At 43.1% G+C, this 23,907-nt stretch overlaps 1 pseudogene; it reads right to left on the reverse strand.

The window, feature by feature from the left end:
* Positions 1-10,653: 10,653 nt before the first annotated feature.
* LOC124226625 (BRISC and BRCA1-A complex member 1-like) lies at positions 10,654-11,589 on the reverse strand (annotated as a pseudogene).
* Between the last annotated feature and the right edge of the window lie 12,318 nt (positions 11,590-23,907).

Genomic DNA, 23,907 nt, shown 5'->3' on the forward strand with positions numbered 1-23,907 from the left:
GACATGGCCCCTCTTGGCAAGTCCTGGGGGGAGGCAGTTGGCCCCAGCCTCTGCAGGTTCTCTGAGCTGAGACTCTGCTCCCTAGGGCCTTTTGTTTTCAGCGATGACCCCTAGTCACAATTCTGGGAAAATGGGGGAAAACATCACACATGACCCATAATCCCATCCCATGACAAAAGTAAATTGTAGAAAATTGTTTTCTGAGTACATAAAGGGCTCATAACACCAGAAAATAACCCCAGAGGGGTTTTTTGTGCATATGTTAGTCCTCTCCTTTACAGGCGTCAGACCTTCTGTTTTAAGGAAAAGACCCATAAACCCTTGTCATTTCCAGTGTCCCCTTTGCCTCTAGGGGGCGGTGGGTTCACCTATAGCCCAGGACTTTGTGACATCTATTTTACAGGCTCCAGAGAGAGGCACATGGGTGGGGGCTCACTTCCTCATTCTCAGTTCTCAGGTATATGGTTTCTAGATGGCTCTGGCTATTGAATTTGGCTAGAGAAAATTTCCACATTCTTTTCAGTCTACCAGTTGGAAACATGCTGAGAGGTACTTGTTTTCCTGCAATGGATTAAGGACACTGATTATGAGTAGCTGGGTAAATCTCTCAAAGAAGGATAAGAGGCATAGAAATCTATGGGAGAGCAGTCCTCCTCATACTGGTTTGGATATTACTTTTGTTCTGTGGCTACAGTATTATTATTAGAGTAGAGCTGTACTAGCGAGAAGCCCACTTTTTGTAGGTAGATGGGATGGAGTGGGGGTGGGGATCACAATGAAAAAGTATGATCGCGGGGCTGGCCTGTTGGCTGAGTGGTTGGGTTCGCGTGCTCCGCTGCAGGCGGCCCAGTGTTTCATCAGTTCGAATCCTGGGCGCGGACATGGCACTGCTCATCAAACCACATGCATCCCACATGCCACAACTAGAAAGACCCACAACGAAGAATATACAACTATGTACTGGGGGGCTTTGGGGAGAAAACGGAAAAAAATAAAATCTTAAAAAAAAAAAGTATGATCGCCTATATTGTAGTCACCTGAGGAGCACACACATCCTTTAGAACCTGAACTGACATCAATGTCCCCAGGTAAAAATAATAACTACCATTCATCAAACGTTAACGATGTGCCAGACTCCATCCTAAATGGTTATCGAGTATTATCTCACCTCTTCCCCAAACCACCACCATGAAGTACATCCTATTTATACAGGTGGGAAAGCTGAGGCACAGAGAAGTTAAGTAAGTTGTCCAAGGTCACACAGCCAGTAAGCAGTAGAGTGTGGATTTGAATGTGAGTGATTTCCCTTCAGAGCCAAAATTCTAAACCCTTCACCACATTATTGCTGCCCTGGTGTAGGCAGGCTTCCTTAGAGTTGGGGCACAGCAATCTAAGCTGAGGAACTAAGATAAAGCCCATCAGGCAGAGGAGCAGAAACTGGGTCATTTCATGCTTTTTTTCACTCACACATTTTTTCCTGTTTGGTTTTCTGCGGTACTGATTAGACCCTCTTTAGTTTAATTAGGGAGTCCACGAGAATGGAGTTTTTATAGTTTGGTCAGACTGCCACAGAGGGATCAGAGTGCTGTGATGATGACAAGGTGGATTCAAAGGGAGACGACACAGAAGGCGCCTTGCAAAGGAGGGCCTGGTCCCGTGTAGTCTGTTCATCCGTACTTGTTCCCACTGGACATTCTCTTTCCACGGCCAAAGCTTGGAGTTCCTTGTTTGATCTTGCTGGAGAACACAATATTTTCTAAGATGAACAGCTTCAGAAAGAAGTTAGAGATTTAAAAAGGCAGACAAACAGCTTGGAAAGGCTTGATCAAAAAAGAGACATTAAGCTTTGACCAGATGGAAAAGAGAATCTAGAAAATCATCTAGATGATTGTTCCTGCTGTGCACCTGCAACTTGTCTAATGTGCTATGGACTCCTGTTACAGTGGCACCTCCTTGGGCCATCATTTGGAGAAAATGAAGTATTTCCTAGTCATGAAGATCACAGCCAGCAGAAATTACTTCTTTCAATATCATTTTAAAATTTGTACACCTTTGCATGTGGGAGCATTTGGGCAATAGGTCCATCGTGTGTTCTGTTCGTGGTGGTTATACAAATCTAGACACATGTTAAAATTCTCAGAACTGTACACATCACCAACAGTCAGTTTTATTGTATGATGATTTTTTAAATGGAAACTATTTTAGAGAGAAAAAATTCCTACACTTTTAAGAGAAATGCTAAAATGTAGACTTCCCAGCCTTTCTCAACACGGTCAGCTGCACGTGAGTTCCGCTCTTCCGTGGGCTCTGGGGTGTCCCTTTGAGGAGCAGGACAACAGTTGCTGTTCCCCTTCATAGAGGCAGTTTTACCAGGAAGCTGATAAAGCGTAAATGCCAGGAGCCCTCATTAGCACAGGCCCACGAGTGCTGGCTCTAGCTAGGCACTGCAGTGTGTTCCAGGCTGGGAAACAAGATTGCAATAAGAAATCATTTCCACATCAACATTTCCGGTAAATTGCTGAGAAATCTCAGAAGAGAGAGACCTAACTCCCCAGAACTCTGGTAATTTGTGTGTGCGTGTGTATGTTCCCATTGGAAATAAACATTCACTCTTTCCCTAGTTGTGCATTATATATTTGTATTCTTTTTCTTAAAGAAACTCCCTAAAATTGTATAAGCTTCAGATCCCACAAAACCTGGGTCCACTCCTGTTCAAGGGTTACAGAGATGGGTTGAGCATTTGATAACTGGACATTGCTGTTGGGCTGATTTTTTAGAGAATTTTTGTCATGACTCCCTTTTTTCCTGTGGCAGTGTGCCTAACTCTAATAGTATTAACATTTTATTTGTTAATTCCCTTCTTCTGATCTGTTTAGGGCCAGAAAACCATATAATGAAGCTTTTTAGAATTACTTAAACTCTGAGCAAGAGTTTAACAAAGTTTCTTGTGTTTGACCATAATGCCTAGAATTTTTTATACTCACTTCCCAGCTCCCACATATACTTCAGCTGGTTGACGTTCCTACACAAGTTATTGCCACATGAGTTAGATTTTTATCATATTTCGCTTATTAGTAAAACAAGACAGTTTACTTTGGAAAAAAAAGAGAGAGAAGGTAGGGTGTTAGGACGTGATAAATTTTTGAGATAAATTCTAAACCTTTAAGCTGCTTCTTATAGCCATCCTGATTCTTTGAGAAAGCAGCCAACAGGGTATAGGCAGGTACATACTTTCCATCAATACTTGTGGTTTCAGAAGGTTCTAGGAGCACCTGGCTGTGTCTGTTTCAGGCCCTGGCAGTAATAGTGGTGTGAGTTTTAATAAGTCACTTCCCGTCTCCACCCCATGGTCCCCAAGGCTCCCTCCTTGCAGCTCTGGGAATCCAATGAGTCTGTCTCCGGGATTAAGGAGTGGGCCTTCTAGGGAAGTCCAGAGATGTCGCTGTAGCTTTTGACCAGCCAGGGGCTGTGGCTCTTTGTGGCCTCCCAGGTTTTAGGCCTCCAGGCCACAGAATTGACTAGAACAAGCAGAGGGCGTCCATCCATCATCAGAGCTTCTCACTACTCTCCTTTCCAAGCCTTGCTCTCCATCTTCACCCTATATCTGGTGTGGAAATAGACACTAACAATGAATAACGACCATTAATGTTAACTACTATGTAATTCATAGATTCTAATGAATACTTATTAACAACAATAACTTGTGTTGTTATGACACTTCAGTCCTCATCTAGACAACTTGCCTGACTAAGTTAACCTCCGCTTACCAACGAAGAGGTAGAAGGCTGCAAGAGGCCAAACAATGTCCCCTGATGGGAGCCAGGGAGAGAAGCCATCCCTCCTTTCCATCCATCACCTGACATAGCTCTAATGGGGACAGCATGACTCACAGGGCTCACGTCCAAGAAGTCTTGGGGCCCGTGTCTGCCGCCAAAGCTGATGGTTCCAGTGATAACTACCTAAGAAGTCTTAGCTGTTTGGTTATAATTTAACCTTGGCCAGTTGAGATAATAAGACATTGGGTACAGGACTGGGGAAACCCACACTCTTCTCTATCCCTTTCTGAGGAACAGAGGATGAAAGACTCTACTGATAAAGCCTTTCTTTAGTGACAATGAGGTGGCAAATTTAGTGACAAGAGCTTGGGTTCCTAACAAAACACTTGAAATCCAAGTCTGGCTATTAAGTTGTTACATGATCTTAGCCCCTCTGTGGGCTTCCCCTTCCCTGTCCTCACCTGGAGAACTGGCTTTGACAACCCTGGGACCTTGCTTAACACACTTTGGTGTTTTTATCTGTTTTTTAAATAACTCGTCATTGCTGTCTACATAGACTGTAAGATTCCACAGGGCAGGGAAGTATAGCTTATCATCACCACATACCTGGGGATATGTAATGAACTGATGATAATGTGCTTATTCTCATTCACCAGACAGGAAGGAGCCACCAACATGCGTCAGACATTGCGTTGGGCATTGTTTTTGCATAAATTAAATGGGTCCTAATCTTCGCCCTCAAGGAGTTTACAGGTAAGTGGCGGGGGTGGTTTCCAGTGCCATCTTGTGAGTGCTATGAATGTAGGGAGCACAGGGGGCCACCTAAAAGATCCCCTACCTTACACTAGGTGCCAGAGAAGACTTACGGAGGGGACACTTGAGCTGAATCTTGAAGGATGAGTAGGAGATAGCTAGATAAAGAACAGCAAGGGAGCATTTTGGGGGCAAGAACAGCAGAACAGACAGAGGCACACCATTCAGTGATGCCAGTCTGAAGGTCTTTTAAAGAAAACCAAAGAGCAATATGGTCCTCTCGTCCAGAGGTCAGGAAATCTGGGCTCATGTCCTGGCACTGTCAACAGCTTTGTGAAATTGGTTCACTCAGTCGCTTAATCACTCTGGGCCTGTTTATTCATCAATCTAATGGGAGGGCAAGCTGGTTATGCTCAAAGATGGCCCAAGGCCTAACTTAGTTCTGTATTTTGGGTTGACCCTAAGAAGCCTAAGAAGTGAAGGTTCTGGGCACCCCATGACATTGCACCTTGGCTGGCAGCCCTAAGGTCATCAGCCCAGTCTTGCTGGACATGGTGGTGATGCACTGGACCTAGCACAGGGCCTCGCACAGCACAGCTGCTCAATGTTTAATGTGAAAAACCGGAACTCGGCTCTTTTCCACCTCCTCCCAGGGAAGATGGAAATAGCGATAATCATTTAGAACTAAAGAAATCTGATATGGGACGGGTTGGCCAGGCAGCAAGGTGCTGAGTGATAAGGCAGAGGATTTTGGATTTGTGCCTTGAAACTGTTTTGTTGGAAAAGTTGGAAAGCTAATCCTGCCCCTGTGTGGCCCCTAATATTTTTGATGGATTGGGATCTCCAACACATATTCAGCTTCTGGAAGATTAAGTCTCTAACCTTGAACGTGGCTTTTGAAAGGCCTTGGAATCCGGTTTCTTCTGACTCATTCAGATACGATGCAGTTTGCATTGGCCTGCTGTGAGAGGAAAAGTAAATCCCTGGGCTAGAGGTGGGAGGGTGCATGAGGGCGGTTGTGCAGGATTAGTAGTTGTCCTATTATTCTCAGGAGCCCAGTACTTCTTAACTGATGAAAGCAAAGAGGGCCTGTAAGATCTTGTATCCCCCGCTCCCTACTCTCCCTCTTGCCTCACATTCTGGAAATAGCTCCTGCCTTTTGTGGATCAGATCCTGTTACTCTTTGGATCCAGTTGCTAACAACTGGCATGGTGTCCTCCTCTCAAAAGAAGCCCCTTCTCCATTCCTCCTGAATATCAGGGGAGAGGTCAAGGAAAAGGGAATTGGGCCAAAAGCGTAGATTCTTGTTCTTTGGTCAAATGATGACATAAGGCCAAGGGCCTTGTTCTCTGAATCTGTTTAACAGAAAGTAGCAAGAGCGCTTTTAAAAACATGAGGGGGTTGTGAGAATTGGGAAAATTTTGCTTGACGTTTTAACATTACTTATTGTTCTATTAAATTGGCTATCCCACGATCTTGCAGGGTCAAATGGAATTTCTCCTATGAATTTTCAGGAAAAGTTCTAATTATAATCAGCGGTCTCCAGAGAGCCTTACAGGTGAAGTAAACCACACCTGAGAGGATATTCTAAGTAAAATTTAAGAACTTCAAGTTCTCACTGTTTCCTCCTCAAGGAAAATATGGAAAGGATAAGGGAAAGGGAGACAAAGGACCAGTAACCAGAACAAGGGGGTATTTTCAAGGGTTTCTCATTGCAGCCAAACTCCATTAAATATCAGCTTTGTTTCTACTGCAAACTCTGAGTTCAAAGAAGCTCCGTACAAGATTTTTCTCTCCTTCATAACCCTTGAACGACATTTTAACCCACATGAAGCTTCTGTGTTTATGATGGCATCCAATCTAAGACTGTCAGTTTGGGAAGACCTTTGTACCTTGTTGCTGATTTAGGCAACACTGAGGATTAATGATGTGTTGGGTGGAGTGTTTGAAAGGAGATTAAGCTGTGGCAGAGCTAATTGTTGCATCAATTCAAATTGATGAGGGATGGGCCAGCTATGAGGGAGAAGTAAAAGTCTTGTCTTCTTTGCCCTCAGGCAACTCCTTTTGAAAAGTAAACAAAATGGCGCCCTGCCTTAGAAATGGTGACTGCATTTGGAAATCCATAGAAGAGTCTTTGACCTTATGGCAAATACAGCTTCAGCTATAAGGTGATATATGCTAATTAGAATACACACCTACTGTCTTGAGGATCCTTTGGTTGCCTGGAAGGCCAAGCTGAAGAGGTAGCATGGGGAGACTCTTGACTGATGTGATGAAAACAAGGTCTTCCTCAATCACAAACAAACACGTGGATACTGAGATTAGTTTGGTGGTTACCAGAGGAGATGTGGGAATGGAGGAAGGCGAAAGGGGTGACTGGGCACACGTGTGTGGTGATGGATGGCAATTAGTCTTTGGGTGGTGAACATAATGTAGTCTACAGAGAAATCGAAATATAATGATGTACACCTGAAATTTATATAATGTTATAAACCAATGTTACCTCAATAAAAAAAAATACTAAAGTTAAATGGCAAAAAGAAGCAAGATTTTCCTTTTCTATGTTGGAATGTTTCCCGACCAGCATTCCACTCTGCATCTTGGTGCTGAATGCAACTCCACTATATTAAGAGGCGTCAGCTGTGAGAAATAAAAGATCGTGTTTGTAACAACAGCTAGGACATGAAGAGCATATCTCAGAAGGCATTCTTTATGATTGCTTTTGCACCATAATTAGAGCCAGCTGCTCTTTTGTACAAGTCATCAATGAGCTCCATGGCACTCTGGAGCATTTTTGCCATGGCCGTTCTTATTACCACAAGACGTCATATTCCCCATCAGGTACATCCTTGGAATACCTGGTAGAAGGTAAGGGGATCCGAGCTTCTGCTCTTCTGTTCATGGATTCCCTATATTGGTCTTCTGTGTTGTAAGCAGCACGGTTATAAGAAGCTGGTCCTTTCATTATTCCTATAGTTGTTCTGAATAAGGGATTTTCATAGAAGTTTCCAATTTGGTTGGGTCAGAGGCACCTCTGAGAAGCCAATGGGACCCCCACATATAATCTGGTCCCACAGTGTGCCCTCTAAGACAGTGGTTCTCAAACTTTGCTGCATTTCATAGTCACCTGGGGAGTTTTTAAACATCTAGATGCCTAGTCTGCACCCCAGACCAGTTTCACAGTCCCTAGTATTTTTTTAAATGTCCTGGTGGTTACAGCACGCAGGTAAGGTTGAGAACTTGCGCTCAAGAGTACCCAGAAATTTATTGTCAAGACTAATGACGAAGCTCTGCACCCTACATGGGTGACCATCAGGGCTAGAGAGGAATGCATTTGAGACAAAGCAAGAGGCGTGTGGAGACCTTACAGCATGAATGTTGATGCCCCACAGACCGTGTAAGGTGCAGTGTGCCACCTCAGAGACTCTGTCTTTGCTTCAAAAATAGTGCAAACTCATCTCAGGACGTGGACCTTAGGTAACAGGCTGCCATGTCAATCTTGACTAAAGAACTACGCACACATTTTAAGCACAGGATCAGCCCAAATGAGTGTGAATATTCTGTCCATTTGCTTCTCAGCTGTTCTTGAGCATGAATTTATGCTGTGAGCCATGGCCCAGTTTTTTCAACAAAATCTCCCTTTCATGATTGGATAAGTGGTTGATTTGAGTAGCACTAAGCACACACACACACACATACATACACACACAGAGGAACAAAGGATCTTTAATTAGACGGCCAAAAAGATTATCACAAACAGCTCTGGGACCAATTCCATGCCCGACTCCCCCTCAATTACTACAAGTATATCCGAGGCCATTCTCCCTCACCTGGTGCAGGAAAGCAGAGTGAGAACTCACACCCCCGCCCACACAGCTATTTGCATTTGGGGCTTGGGTTTGTGGGCCGGCGGACCGGGGAACACAATCCCCCTCATATCTATTTTCCAATATTAAGGAAAAGCAGGAGCTGGGCTGCTCCCTTGGTAGAGGGTTGGGGAGCACAAGAAAGTGGCAGTGACAGATGCCTAGTTCTGCTATCTAGGGTGGTGGCTCTTGAAGAGACGGAGGTCAGCCTGTGGGGGTCAGATGGGGAGGGGTGAGAAGAGACATATGTGGAAGGTTCCTGGACATGTGTGGGGGTTCCTGCTCTCTACTAGGAGACAAAAGACCAGCAAAGTAAGGACTCCTTGTAGGACAAATGTATGGTCGCCTGGGGAACCTGGGAAACATTTGGGGCAGAGGAATTTCTAAAAAAGATGAGCTGGTAAAGCATATAAGCATGGTCACTGCAGATTTGGAATAGTAAATAGGATTACTATTATATTCTCACAAACAACATTTAAAAATATTGAAACAGTAGAGAAAGGTGAAATAACAAAGTACACATTTTATGATCTCCCACTACCAAGAGAAAGCCCTGACAAACATCTTCCAGATAGTTCTCTACAAATGTGTGTTAGTGCGTGAATGTCATTTTAGCCATACATTTTCACAAACTTAGGGCCTAAGCGACATGCTGGGGTTGTTTTGTTTTGTTCTGTTTGGAAGGAAGATTGCCCCTGAGCTAACATCTGTTGCCAATCTTCCTTTTTTTACTTGAGGAAGACTGTCGCTGAGCTAATATCAGTGCCAAGCTTCCTCTATTTCATGTGGGATGCCGTCACAGCGTGGCTTGACAAGCAGTGCTAGGTCTGTGCCGGTGCCTGTGAACCCCAGGCCGCTGAAGGGGAGGGCCCAAACTTCACCACTATGCCACGGGATGGGCCCAGATATGCTCTTTTGAAACCAATTTTTCTTTCAGTCAACAATTCATCCTGGACTTGCTCTATGTCAAGGAATTTACAGCCACATCATTTTCAATGTCTGTAGTACACTCCCTTGTATGTATTACCATAATTTGACCAGTCTTTTGTTAAATTTTTTTTTAAGAAGATTAGCCCTGAGCTAACATCTGTCACCAATCCTCCTCTTATTTGCTGAGGAAGAGAGGCCCTGAGCTAACATTCATGCCCATTTTCCTCTACTTTATATGTGGGACACCTGCCACGGCATGGCTTGATGAGCAGTGCATAGGTCTGCACCAGGGATCTGAACCGGTGAACCTCAGGCTGCCAAAGCGGAACATGCAAACTTAACCACTGTGCCACTGGGCCGGCCCCTTGACCAGCCTTTTGTTATAAATAAAGCTGCTAAGAACTCTCTTGTACATGTCTTTTTGGACATGCCCCTCATTTCTCTTGAGATGTACCTAGGAGGGGGATTACTGGGGCTATAAGTTGCTGGTCACCTGTTATCGGATCTTGAGGTTGCTCCTAATTTTCTGTTATTTTCAAGCAATTCTGCAATGATCCTTGTTCTGCTAGAATGTAAGTTTTGCAAGGGCAAGTACCTTTTCTGTTTGCTCCATAAATGAATTCCAAATGCCTATGTTGCTATTTTCAGCACATATTTGTTGAAAGAACTGAATAAACATGCATTTTTTTCACATCTGTAGGAATACAGTGAATTCTTGACTCAAACTTTTCCCTCCTCTGCCCATGTCTGCAAATGGCCGTCAGAGTGCCATGAGTATTGATTTGGGGGTTATAAATAAATTTTAGTGAGTAGGCAAATTTTCAAATATTCACAAATAGTGAGGACTCACGAATAATGAGGATCAACTCTATTTCATGGGACGTATTCCTAGAATTGGACTCGTTGGAGAATAGAGTATTGCACACTTTAAGTTTACTGATAGATACTGTCTAATTTCCATCACCTTTCATAAAAAGACATATTAACTTACTTTTCAGTCGATGGTATGTGAGAGTGCTCACCTTCCCACATTTCTGTCAACTCTAGGCCAAATCTGTTCTTGTTGTGGCAGACCTGGATAAGGGAGCCTCAGATTTCTATTTTGATGACAAAAATCACACAGGGAAGAACGAAAATTACAATTGACAAACTGGAGTAAAGTATGGGCTGGGAAACAGGGGCAAAGGGTGCCCAGAGTCCCTGGAATGCTTCTTGGAATCTTAGGCTTCCTTCCAGAGTCCTCCAGGTGCCCCGGATGCCTCCTGGAACACCCTCACCAGGGGTTCCATTGAGTCCAGTTTGAGAACCAGCACTCTAGGCCAAGGGTTTCATTGTACAAGAAGGTGGAGATGTGCAGAGATGGTTCGTACAGTGGCCTCAACCTCAGTGGGCACATCCTCCTCCTCCAGCAGGCTGTAGGAGGCATGGCTCTCTCAGGGACCCTGTAGAGGGTAAGCCAATAGCTTGCCCATGTGGTTGTACAGCTCAAGGGCTGGCAGGGCCAGCACCACCTCAAACTTGTAGCTGGTACCCTTGGTATCCAGACTATGCATGATGGCAAACCTGTCCTTTCAGCTCATTCCTCCTCCTCCCCCCGGTCAGCACTGTTGCGGATATATACAATGTTGAAGTAGCAAGAGAGCCCTGGAACATTTCTTCACTCGCCGCAGGGAGACCTGGGGCTGGCACAGCAAACAGCTGTAGACAAGGATGGTGTGGACCACACTTGGCAGGGGATCGTCTGCAAGTGCTTAGTGACTGGCAGCTCAGTCTTCTTCTGGATGAGGCTGAAGAGACCTTCTAGATTGAAGGTGGAACAAAAGGCTATCTCCAGGTCTAGAGGCAGCTGCCGTGCTTGTAGGGGCTGGAGGTCAGGCCAGACAGCCAGGCTGTGTCCTCGTTCAGCACCACCCGCCTGAATTCGTGGCTTTTGTTCTTGTATTTTATCCTCGGGAACATTTCACTCATCTCCTGGGAGACGTTGAGCACGTTGATCTTGGAGCTGTTGAACGACTCCACCTTTAGCAGCAACATTTCCTTCAACAGGTCCAGGCAAATGATCACCTTCTGGACAGTTGGCCATTGGCATCTGCACCTGGACCTCAGGGACAAGCAGGGACTCCTGCCAGGGATTGGAGCCAGCTCCTGGAGGGCTTGGAGTCCTCATCAGCACTGGCTGCCTCATCCTCTGCCTTACTGTGGCTGCCCAGCCTGGCCTGGGCCTCCAGTGCCTGGTCCTCAGCCCCCTCAGTGTTGGAGCACATGCACGAGGCAGCTCCTCTCCTTCCCCTCTCCTCTTCCTCCTCCTCTTTGCAGCTGGAAGTGGTGCAGTGTGGCCATGACACCCCAAATATTTAACTTCTGTATTCACAGTGCCTGGCACGGTGCCCAGCATGTTGTCAGCACCGAATCAATGATGGTTAGTTGGTTGATTGAGTGAAGGAGTAAATGAATGAATATTTCACCTCAGGCTCTTTACTCCTCTCCCATTTAGTTGTAGATTTTCTAGATTTCTCTGAATCTAATCTTAACACTAGTCTCTGGATGGACTCTCTGGGTATTCCTACCCTGACCTTTCATGAGTCCAAACAGCAGTGGGAAAGCAAAGGTTCTGAAAAGCAACGATGACTCAGGGGCCCGGCTTTTTCTCCACAAAGGCCAAGAGCTACTAGCAGAAAATGCAGTTACCTTTACAAATCTGATCAGCAATTGATTTTTCAATTCAGTAAATTATGAAACATTTTTTAAACCAAAGAAAATACTAATTAACACCAAAGAAGATTAAGCATGCGCTCAAGTTTTCCACTAACTTTAATGAATTAGTTGGGTTGCCGGAACATTACTCACCACTGGAAGAATAAAGGACAGATATGTGCTCCCCAGTCTGCTGAGCATGCTAATGAGGGCTTCACCTCATTTGCAGGGAAAATGTTCTTCAGTGAGCATGCACAACGGAGATAATGAATCTATGCCCAATTTTACTTCCAGTTTTATTAATAGATTATTCTACAGACTAATGCAATTATGAATTAGCTATGCAACAGCACACAATGGAATTCATGAACAAATTTGGTTAAATGCTTCCTTGATTACACTGTGTGTATAACATCTTTAAAGCAGGGATTGGATTCTTAATTCACACCATCAATTAATATTTGCACACATTGTATTAATCAGTTTCCTTGGCCAGGAGAAGTCCCAGTTGTTTATCGGTAGTGATATATTAGCATTAGCTGGTATCTCTCATTACTAATCTGAAATTCGTAAGGAAAGGGAGAGAAAAGTTTCTTTAATTTGTGTTTTTAAATATCAAAACACTCTCTTATGTTTATAATATAGTAAAGGTAAAAAGCAGGTTCAAAATCACATGAATTATATAATGCCATTTTTATTCATCATCTAGAGGAGTCTGGAAGAAAATACCCTGAAATTTTGGCCATGGTTATGTCCAGGCAATAGTCTTCCTGATGACTTATTTATTTTCTTTTTGCTTTCCTGTATTTATGAATATTTTTCTCCAGAGAACATATATCATTTGAATAATGATATATAGCACCTTACATCTATGCATACACTAAAAAATACTGAAAACTTTAAAGCATTATATAGTTTCTAGGAGTCCTGATATTCAATAAATCCCAGTGTAAATGCACTATAAAAATCTGTCACATTTCAGAGTGGAATGCTGACTGTGATAAATGAAATTATGTTACAAACGTATGATACCCCATTGAAGGGGGAAGAGAAAAAGGAGCAGATCTATGTAACTTCTGAACATGGTGCTTTGGATACTGTAAGACTAAAGATGGAAGGAACTCTACATAAACACCTTACTCTGATTGGTAAATTTGTTTTTTACAGGGCTATAGGTTGAACAAATAAGTAAATACATGTCAGAGGAAGAAGTTACAAATACGCAAGAGGGAAAGGCTAGAATGTCCTCTATGGTGTTGGATTAGAGTAGGGGACATTGGTATGAAATTATGTTTAGTATATATATTTGTATATACATATATGTTTTATTTATTTTAATATATACACACCATTTTGATCTAAACACATGTAGACAGCTAGATACAGAAATAAATGTAGGTATGTGTGCATACATGGGCTAGTATACACACGTGTATTTTCTTGCTCAGTCGGCTGACAGGGCCTAGAAGTAATGATATCCAGCAGCGATGAACACAACCAATGTCCAGATCTTGGTTTCTAAATGCTGTTCTCCAATAAAAATAACCAGGGCTGCTTGGAGAAAGGGCTGGGACAGGCAAAATGAGCTTGAAGTATCTTTTCCAGAAATTAAGATGTTCTCCCCTAGAAAAGGTATTGAGCATGTCAAAAAGACATAGGAGCCAACCTATAATAGCTCCTGTTGTCCAAAGCTGAAATAATTTGAGCAAGAAAATAAATAATGATAATATTGGGTTATAACCCAAGGAATAAACTAAATATCCCTGAGTACATATTGATATAAACAAATGACTGAATAAATAAATATATGGAGGAGAAGGGACAGATATCTACGCAGAAGAATTCCGATTAATAAATGCCAGAGACCTCCAGAAGGTGGAATTTAATTCTTCTTCCCTTGAGTGTGGGCTGGACTTAGTAGTGATTTGCTTCCAATGAATAGAGTGTGGAAAGGGGAAGACAGTACATTGCAGTGACAAAACCTGCACACAACACCTTAACCAAGTGATCAAAGTTAAGATCACCATGATAGGTCAAGTTCATATCATCCCCTCCCTAATATAGTGAGATGAGAAGGGTGCTTCCCCTCTCTGGTTTTCTTCCCCAAAACTCAGTTCCCCAGTCTCATCATGAGACAGCTTGTCAGGCAAACCTAAATTAAGGAAAGTTCTATAAAACATCTGACCAGTCCTCTTCAAAACTGTTGAAGGTTATGAAAATCAGGGAAAGGCTGAGAAACTCTCTTGAATTGGAAGAGACTAGGGAGAAAGAGCAGCTAAATGCAGCAAGACATCCTGAATTAGATCTTGGAACAGAAAAAGACATTTAGTGTAAAAACTGGAAAAATTGGAATAAAGTTTGTAGCTGGGTTAATATTCTGTACCAACTCATTTCTTATTTTTGATAAATGTATCATGGCTACGTAAGATGTTAACACCGGAAGAAGGTGGGTGAAGGCTACGCTGTCACTTTCTATATTCTTTTTACAAGTTTTCTGTATATCTAGAACTATTTCAAAATTTAAAAAAAAATTTCAAATCTATTCTAGTCTTTTATAGAACTGGTATTCTAATTATTTCTGCTGTTCAAAGAAAGGGTGTGTTAATCGCTATCTTGTGGTTCACTAATTAGCAGCAATAAGTGAAGAATCAGTCTGCCTGGGTTTGAATCCCTCTTATTATATGTGACCTCAGACAAGTCATTTAAGTTCTCAGTGCCTCAGTTTCTTCATCTGTAAAATGGGAATAATAATGTATCATAGGGCTTATGTGAGTATTAAAAAAGATAATACACAAAGAACGCTTTGTATTTGATACACGTTAAATAAGAATAGCAGTAATCTTCTAAAGTGTTCCTGAAATAACCTGAAAAACTCAGTTTTTCCCCCAAATTCTTTTAGTTATGAGTCAGAAAGTGGGCCAAAAAGTCAGAAGGGAAGTGAATCTGTCTATGATTATTACGTCCCAGTGGGTATCAGAAGGAGAACTAATTTAAATAAAGCAAAAATTCATTTCAGCCTTTTTCTACTTAGTAATCTAAGATAATTTTTCTCTTGAATGTTAACAAAAAATTTCCTAAGTTGCTCTGTTCTTTCTATTTTTTTGTTCTATATTTTTTCTGGGTCAGAAGGGCCAAATACCAGAAAGTCACCTGTGAGAAGCCTTGCCCAGTTGGATATAAGAAATACTCAGGACTTATTATGAGTAAATAATTATGTTTTTCCAATATTCCTAGTATTGTGAAACTCTGGAGTGTTCCTGCAAGGCTAATGACATCACCCTTAGATGCTTTATCTTTGGGCCCCATTAGTCACAATCATTACTAAGCAGAGCTGAGATTCCTCTTTTAAAAAACGGATTTGCTGATATGTGATTGAAAGAAACACTTCTGGAGAAATCCTGACTTTTGTATCTCATTGGCAACAAAAGGAGAGAGGTTTCAGTGAACCTTAACTGAGGACAATGGTTCTCTGACTTTAGCCTGCGTCAGAGTTGTCTTGTGAAAGCACAGATTGCCAGGCCTACCCTCAGACTTGAAAATTCAGTCGGTCTGGGGTGAGACCTGAGAATTGCATTTCTAATAAGCTCCCAGATGCTGCTGCTGCTGCTGCCAGTCTGACCACACTTTGGGAACCACCGGTTTAAAAGAACTAATGTGTTTTAGGACTTATTTTACCTAATGTGGGAATATGGCTAAAACCAAGAGGTGAAAAAGTGATGAATTCAGCTCCCTGGTGAGCCCCAAGCATGGAATCAACTGTCGCTGTTTTCTCCAGTGCTCTCAACAGAGACACGACTTTTTATTTTACCTCGAGGCTTCCTGTGCAAAAGATGTTGTTTGGCTGCTTATCCACTGGAGTAGAACTGGCTTTCTCAAATGTTTTCTTTGCGAACAGGCATGCCATGAGGTATGTCTCTAGTTCAGCGGTTCTCAAATTTTATTGTGGGTAAGAATCACTTGACAAGCTTATTTAAAAGCACATTTCTAGGCCCCACCCAAGAGACTTTGATTTATTAGATGATAATAATAGCAAACATTTCTTATACATTCACTATATGCCAGCGCTATTATAAGCACTTACTTGCATGAACTCATTTAATCCTCACAACAACCATATGAGGTAGTGACTATAGTCATTCTCATTATACAGATGAGGAAACTGAAGCTCAGAATGGTTAGCAACTAGTTAACTAGTTATTAACTAGTTAGTGGTGGGACCTGGATGTACATCCAGGAAGTTGGCTCCAAAGCCTTTTACCCACCATAACTCTACCGTCTCTTGTCTAGGGTGAGGCTCCTTAGCCAGAGTTCCCCCAAATGTGAGTTCCCTGAAATAAAGACGTAGATGAAGGCAGTTTATTGGAGTGATGGTCCCAGAAGCACAAACAAGGGATCAAGAAAGCAAGGCAGGGAAGGTGTACATTAACGAACAGGTTGTTACCATGGGCAACCAGGGCTCGGTCCTGCTGGGGACCCTCTAAGGAACCATGAAGAACAAGCCCTAGAATTGCTCTACCGAAAACAGGAGAAACCGGGGTATTTGTTCCGACTCCTTTCCGTTATTGGTTGAGAGTTGTCTTGCTAGGCATGAATTCCTTGGCACTTACAAACTCTTCAAAGCCAGAGAAGGCAGCATAGTGGAGATTAGAGACTAATGCAGGGGACCATCCATCACAGCTGCAGGCAAACTCTGACATGAGTCATAGGGATTTCAAAGAGAGCATCAGTAGGAATCTGCATTTTAATAGGAACCTACATTTTAATATGCCATTTGCGTGTAGTCCAGGGAATACACTTTAAGAAACATTTTTCAAATTTGAGCATGACCTAGGGCTGTCCCGATGTGGTGGCTCAGGCTAGGACAATAGGGTTCTAAATGATATGAAACTGGACGATTTCCATCCCCAGCCCCTAAATCTATAAGAAGTGAGCCAAATCAGACCAACAATTCATTAAGAGCCGCGCTTGAGTCTTGTCTTCTGTCCTAGAGTGACACATTGCACAACCAACCAAGGACAGCTGGATCTAAAAGATCACAAGAAGGTTAAAGTTCTCTGGAGAGGGGAGAAGTTTCTGTGTCATATTTCCCTCACTATCCAAGTTTTGCACTTCAGATCTATTTAAAATTCATCACTGACTCTCTCACCCCGACATTGATAAAATCAAATAGAACTCAGAACCCAAATCATGGGGAGGATAGAAGATGAAACTTAAGAGATGTCTAAAAGTAATAGATTTAACTCGTCTGCCATGGCACTTACTAAGTCTTGGTGAAACAGCACAACACTAAAAGGGTAGTGAGAAAGAGCTAGAACTATCAGAGCTGAAAGGAAGACCTAGGAAAGCTTCCACATCAGGGGCTGCAAACTCGGATGCCACTGTGGAACTGAAAAAAGATGGAGTCTCTCATGTTAGGGCACTAAAATGGAGCTGGGAGGACATGAAGAGGAGAGGAACTAATTCTTCCTTCAGGATGAACTCGTGAACTCATTAGATGCCTGAAATGCATCTGTAAGTCTTCTCAAGGAAGATAAGATTATAGAGACAGACACCTCATTCCCCTCAGAGTCATCTTCTACATTCCTAAGTTTTTTGGGTTTTTTTTTTGAGGAAGATTAGCCCTGAGCTAACATCTGCTGCCAATCCTCTTCTTTTTTCTGAGGAAGACTGGCCCTGAGCTAACATCTGTGCCCACCTTCATCTACTTTATATGTGAGACGCTTGCCACAGCATGGCTTGACAAGTGGTGCCATGTCTGCACCCAGGATCCGAACCAGCGAAAACCAGGCAGCCAAAGGGGAATGTGTGAACTTAACCGCTGCTCCACTGGGCTGGCCCCTACATTCCTAAGTTTTAATGTCGTGTTTCAACCGACCCTCAGCCTAACAACTACCTTGCGCCTAGAATTTGTTAAAAGACATTCTTTTCCCTTTCTTTTCTTTACCTTTGTAAGCTATGACTATAAAACCTTCCGTTTCCCTTCAACGGCTGGAACACAATTTAAATCCTACTTGAATCTCTGTTCCCCAGGCTGGTAAGTCCTAGGAAACTCCGAATAGACTTCTTTTTGTTTAAGTCTATCAGAATCTACCTCCTAATTGGTTGACACCATCATGGGCCAGGCACGTATCAAGCCTGGTTATATAAATATATGCAAAGCAATTGTGAAAATATAATAGAGAGTGGTGAGGCCTGTGGCAAACTGGAGAATGCACACTCTGTATAATTTTCAACAATGCTAGGCTGGCCAAAAGCAACAAAATACTTCAGGGCTCATATTAGTCTGTAGATTACCAAGATGTGAATATTCAATCTAATCTGTTCCCCTTTAGTTGAGAGGAGAGAGTTTCCTGGGGTCACTCAGGAACTTGTATTCGGCTGGTACGTGCCATTAAAGCCATATTTGTTCTGTATGATCAGGGCCTGGCTATTCCTACATATTCTTAAATATTTGACTATCACCTCTGAGTTCATGCAGCTAGCAGAGCAAAGAACTGAAAATACATCCACACTTTCTTCTGCCCTCTGCCCTTAAAAACTTAACATTTTGCACTCATAATATGGAAAATTTTTAAAAACAATAAGCAGTGTATAGATAAATGAATTTATCTGTGTAAAATAAGATAATTTTCCAAATGAAAAGGACCTTAGCTTGTGTTAAAAATTCATTGTCGGGGCCGGCCCTGTGGCTGAGTGGTTAAATTCATGCACTCCACTTCGGTGGCCCAGGGTTTCGCAGGTTCAGATCCTGGGCGTGGACCCAGCACCGCTCATCAAGCCATGCTGGGGCGGCATCCCACATAGCAGAGCCAGAAGGACCTACAACTAGAATATACAACTATGCATTGGGGGGCTTTGGGGAGAAGAAGAAGAAGAAGAAGAAAAAAATAGAGGATTGGCACAGATGTTAGCTCAGGTGCCAATCTTTAATTTAAAAAAAAGAAAGAAAAGAAAACACTCATTGGGAAAGCAAATCCATCAGCAGGATACCATTAATGATCTAAACATTTGTCATTCTTTCTTTTGCTGACAATTACATTCTTAATAGAATACACGTACATGTGTTCTCATCAAGAATATCTCAAAACATATTGAAAAAAATCTATCTTAACTTTTTTTACATGTATGTTTATAAATACAAAGTCTTGCTGTGTTATTCTCAGGAACTTCAATAAAAACCCCCAAGGTTTGGCAACAGTCATCAGCTAAACAAAACAATAGGTTGTACCACTAGGGTGTGAGCTCAAGGAGATAAGGGCATTTTCTATTTTGTTCACCCCAATATCCCCAGGTACCTGGAAACACACCTGTCACAAAGACACTCAACATGTTGCCGTGGCTTTCATTCGCTAATTGGCGGTGGATAGCAGCTGCCTGGAAGATTTAAATTCTGAAATATTTCGAAACCAACTTCTGGTATGCAGAGGTCTTGTACCTCCAATTGCTCAGGAATGAGAGAAGTAGGAAAGGGAATGATAAAGCGAGGGACCACCTGGAACGGTTTTAGTAAATAGCAGAGGTTGATGGCAGAGTTTGAAGGGATAGGGGTTGGGAACAGAACTGAGGGAGAAGCAGAAGGGGTGGGCATTTCTGAACGTGTGTGGTGATTCAGAGCTGAGAGGCGAGAGAGTGGGGAGCAGAAGCAGGATTCCTCTTGTGAGGAGGCAGCACAAGGCAGAGGGGAAGGAAAAATAAGACTGGAGGGTTGAGGGAGAGGAGTAATTGGCAGTCTTGAAAGCCATTTTGCCTGGAGTTACTGGTATCTCTCTAAGCTTTGCTAGCCTGTACTGCTCTATATACAGCGAATGCAAAGCATTTGTTAGATAATGCGTAGTTAAGCTAAAAAATACCCTATAGGGAGAACTATAAGGCAGATTATTGCACTATACTCAGGAAATGTAGATTGGAACAGCCAGAGAGAAAGACAACTGAACTGAAGGTTGGCCTTATGGACCAAGAGGCCGCCACCTTAGGCTTGAAGGGAGCCCACCTGAAGTAGCATGTAAGTGACAGATTTGCTATTGTTGGTGCTATGGAGTCAATTCCGACCCTAGAAGGGTGTTTTGCACCATCCCCTTACTTTTCAGCGCTATTCATGGCCAATTATATCAGAAGTGAGTGGCCAAGTCCTTCTTCTTAGTATGTCTTAGTCGGGAAACCTGCCCACTGTGGATGAACCTGTGGTGGCATAGCTTTCAGTATCACAGCATCATGCAGCTGCCACAGTATGACAACTGACAGATGGGTGGTGTGTTCCCTAACCGGGCAACGAACAGCAGTGAGAGTACCAAATCTTAACCACTAGACCACCAGGGCTGTCTGAGTGATGGATAGCTCTTCTAATCTCCCTACAAAGGTGGCCTGGGGAGTATCTGTTCCCAGGAACACAGGATCCTAAATGCCTGTGTATATTATCGTTCTTTTTTTTTAAGTAAATATGCCCGTAGAAGTTATTTATTTTTTTTAAGTATACCATAAAAATGTTCTGTGAAGCCTTGTAACAGTGTAATTTGGCAAAGGAAAGCAGGATCTAATGGAAGGCTGAAGAAACTTTTGATACCTTTAGAGCCACTGGGAGATTTCCTGAGCAAAGTCAGAGAATGTTAATGTCTAACCACGGCTTAATTTATGATCTGAGTGTACAAATCTCTTTCAAGACCATACGGCTGACTAATGAATTTATTAGGGAAATTAATGCTTATTATCTGCCATTTCAAGTTGTGCTGGTGTGTGCTAACTTGATCGTCATACCTTGCAAAATGCTGAAACCTCCGGAGGTTCATCTGATCAGCGGGCGTGTTTCCCAAGCCAAGTGCTCCCACAGTTTGAAGTGGTGGGTTGAGAGGAGTCAGCCTCCACTCTTGCCTTGGCTTCTGTGCCTCGAAGCCCATCTCCAGAGCTACTATAACCCAGGAGGCTGGCACACTCCCCCTACCTCGTCAGCCTTGCTCAGGACTTGCCCTGAGTAGGTGCCGGCAGTGTACCTGCTGCAGGGAATTGCCCACATCCTCGGGCAGCCAAGTGGCCATCTCCTTATGGAAGGTAAACAGATTTCTTTCCCATAGCCACTGACCTTCAGGCCCCTCCTGACCCTTCCTCATACACATGAGCAAATGAACCATGCTGTATATCCAGACAGAAATAAACCTCATAAAGGCAGAAATTGGTAAGGCAGGGCTAACCACCTGATTCATCCACACCAAACCCCAGAGTCTCATCAGCAATGGACCAGTAGAGTCCTCCTTGTCCAGGTATCTCTTTCCCTTTAATTCAAAGTCATATAGAAACAACCAGGGGTTCTGTAAAGAAAGATTGAATATATGTGATAGGGTGATAACCATATGCATTTAGTCTTTAATTTTACCCAGAACCATGTAACTCTCTGGCCCAGCTGATGAGCTCAAGTGGAGTCAAACCCCTTATTATCAAGAAGCACAGCATCTCTCACAAAGGCCAACTCACCACTTCTTGAGTTGCCTAAGAACATCAGGGGCTTTCTCAAACCAAAGGGAAGGAGAGAGAGCCGAAAAGTACCACACTGATCTCGTACCACTGTCGCCTTGACTGCGGGTATAGCTGTTGAATCTGGTCCCGCACAGGCTGGGGGCACTTATTCACTATTACAGTGAAATCCTCACTGGTGGAATGACGCCCGGGCCGGCAGTACCCTAACTCAAGATTGATCCAAGGTTACAATTCTTTTACTTAACCTTCATGTGCTGCACATAGTTTCCAATGTGTGCCACTTCCCCAGCGTATTTGGGCTCAGCTGTAAGCTATGCCAGTACCAACCCTCCCCCACACCCTCTCGTGCTGCTCTCTTCGGTGAACATAGGTTACCAGCCCCGATGCTCCCTCCATCACAGAAAGTTCCTCTTTCAGGCTTTATCCTGATGGCAGCTGTCAATGGACCAATCGCAGTTGAAGAAAGATTCTAAAACTGTTGAACCTCTAAAGAGTAAGAGTTGGGGCTTCTCAATCCCTGTTGTTCCAGCAGGATCCTTCATCCGCACAAAATTTTCCCACCTCTCTCTTGGAGAACAGCTCTGTAAGGGACAAGGGTCCAGAGCAATGGGCACCTCCTATCCTCATTTCACCTGAGAAGGCCTGAAGAGAGGCTTTTCTCTGAACATAGAAAATATTGGCCATTTCCACTGCCCTGCCCCTACTCCATCCTAAAATTACAGAAAAGAAGAATACAGTTTCTGCTCCACAGGGTACCCCATCATGAACAATCTATAGCAATTTCTGATTCCCTCTGCTAAAGAATTGTTATTGGAGGTTACAGAGTAGACAAGATGTCTTAACCAAGGGAATCATCTCTGTTCTGCTATGGTCTGGATTTTTCTTCTTCAAGTTTCTACTAATTGTCCTGTCTATCTACTCTGCAATATCTCAGCTCTCAAGTCTGCTTATGCACTTACTTAAAGCTCAAATTTTGTTCTTATCTTTGTCTCTTGCTTTCTTCACAGGTGGGAACCTGCAGAGGTGCTCTAGAAATGTGAGCTGCCATTATACCCATCATTCCAGGTGGATTTGTCTTGTGTTTGCAAAATGCTGCAGCTCTGCTCTCTACCCTGGGCAGGGGTCAGTGTTATGGACGGAAGGTTTGTGTTCTCCCAAATTCATGTGTTGAAACTCTAGCCCCCACTATGATGTTATTAAGATGTGGGGCTTTTGGGAGGTAACTAGGATTAGATGAAGTCTTGGGAGTGGAGCCCTCATGAGTTGGATTAGTGTCCTTACAGGAGTCCTGAGGAGCTTGCTTCTCTCTGCTCTCTGCCACGTGAAGATACAAGAAGTTGGCAGTCTGCAACCCGGCAGAGGCCTTTCACCAGAACCAGATCATGCTGGCACCTGATCTCAGACTTCCAGCCTCCAGAACTGTGAGAAATAAATTTCTGTTGTTTATAAATCACCCAGTCGGTGGTACTTTGTTATAGTAGCCTAAGCTGACTATAACAGTCAACAATCTCTTTTAGTGTGCCCTGTTATGGGTCTGTGGGAGAGTGGGAGAGATCTTTATTCTGCTGCTTTTGACATGAAGAGTTACTTCCTGATTGAGGTCTGAGCTGAGAGCAAGTTTTCCCCTATTAAGGCAGAAACAGGAGTACCATGACACTTCCCGTACTGAACAGCAGCTCTGGCTCCTCCAGTTCAAGGTGCATTTCTGTTCAAACATCTCGTGCATCACATCATGTGCTTTTGCAAACTTATTTTAGTTTTCGTCACTAGCAATTTAGGCACTCCTTTCCAAATCTGGGAGTTGGAGAAGGATCATTCGTTCAATTGTCCCCAGGGCTCAGGCTGAAACCAGGGTCTTAAGTTATCTTTCAACATATACATACAATTCGAATACTGAATATCCAGGAATATTCCTCAAGTCCAAAAAGAAATCTGTTCACTCCCAAATTCCTCGATGTATAATTCTCAGTTTATCTTTTTCTGTCTCACTCTAAATAAAGGCAAGGCCCCAGATAAATTTCTCTATTTCAAGAAAAATAATATAGCACGTTCAAAGATGAATAAATGAAAAGTGGCACTAAATAGGAAAAACTCTCTTCTCCTGTGTATTTCTCTTCTACTCTCACACTACTGCCACACTCATGACCCTTCTTACACGAGAGATGTAGGTTTTTCCCCCAACACTAAGCAATTCCTTATGATACCAGATACCAGATGGGTGTCCTACAAACCAGTTCAATTCTGACATTAACCAGAGTTACCACAGATCCCACAGGTTAGGGGCTCGGTCCTATGAGACTGCCCCCAACTTGAGATGCTAATCGCAAGTACTAGGTCCCCAGGTTTCTTACGACTTCTGTCCCACTTGGCTATAAATTGGAGGTTCCCATGACCCTCCCCTTGGATTTGATCACTTGCTGGAA

The sequence above is a fragment of the Equus quagga genome, chromosome 1, assembly GCF_021613505.1.
Source record: "Equus quagga isolate Etosha38 chromosome 1, UCLA_HA_Equagga_1.0, whole genome shotgun sequence".
NCBI classification, from domain to species: Eukaryota; Metazoa; Chordata; class Mammalia; order Perissodactyla; family Equidae; genus Equus; species Equus quagga.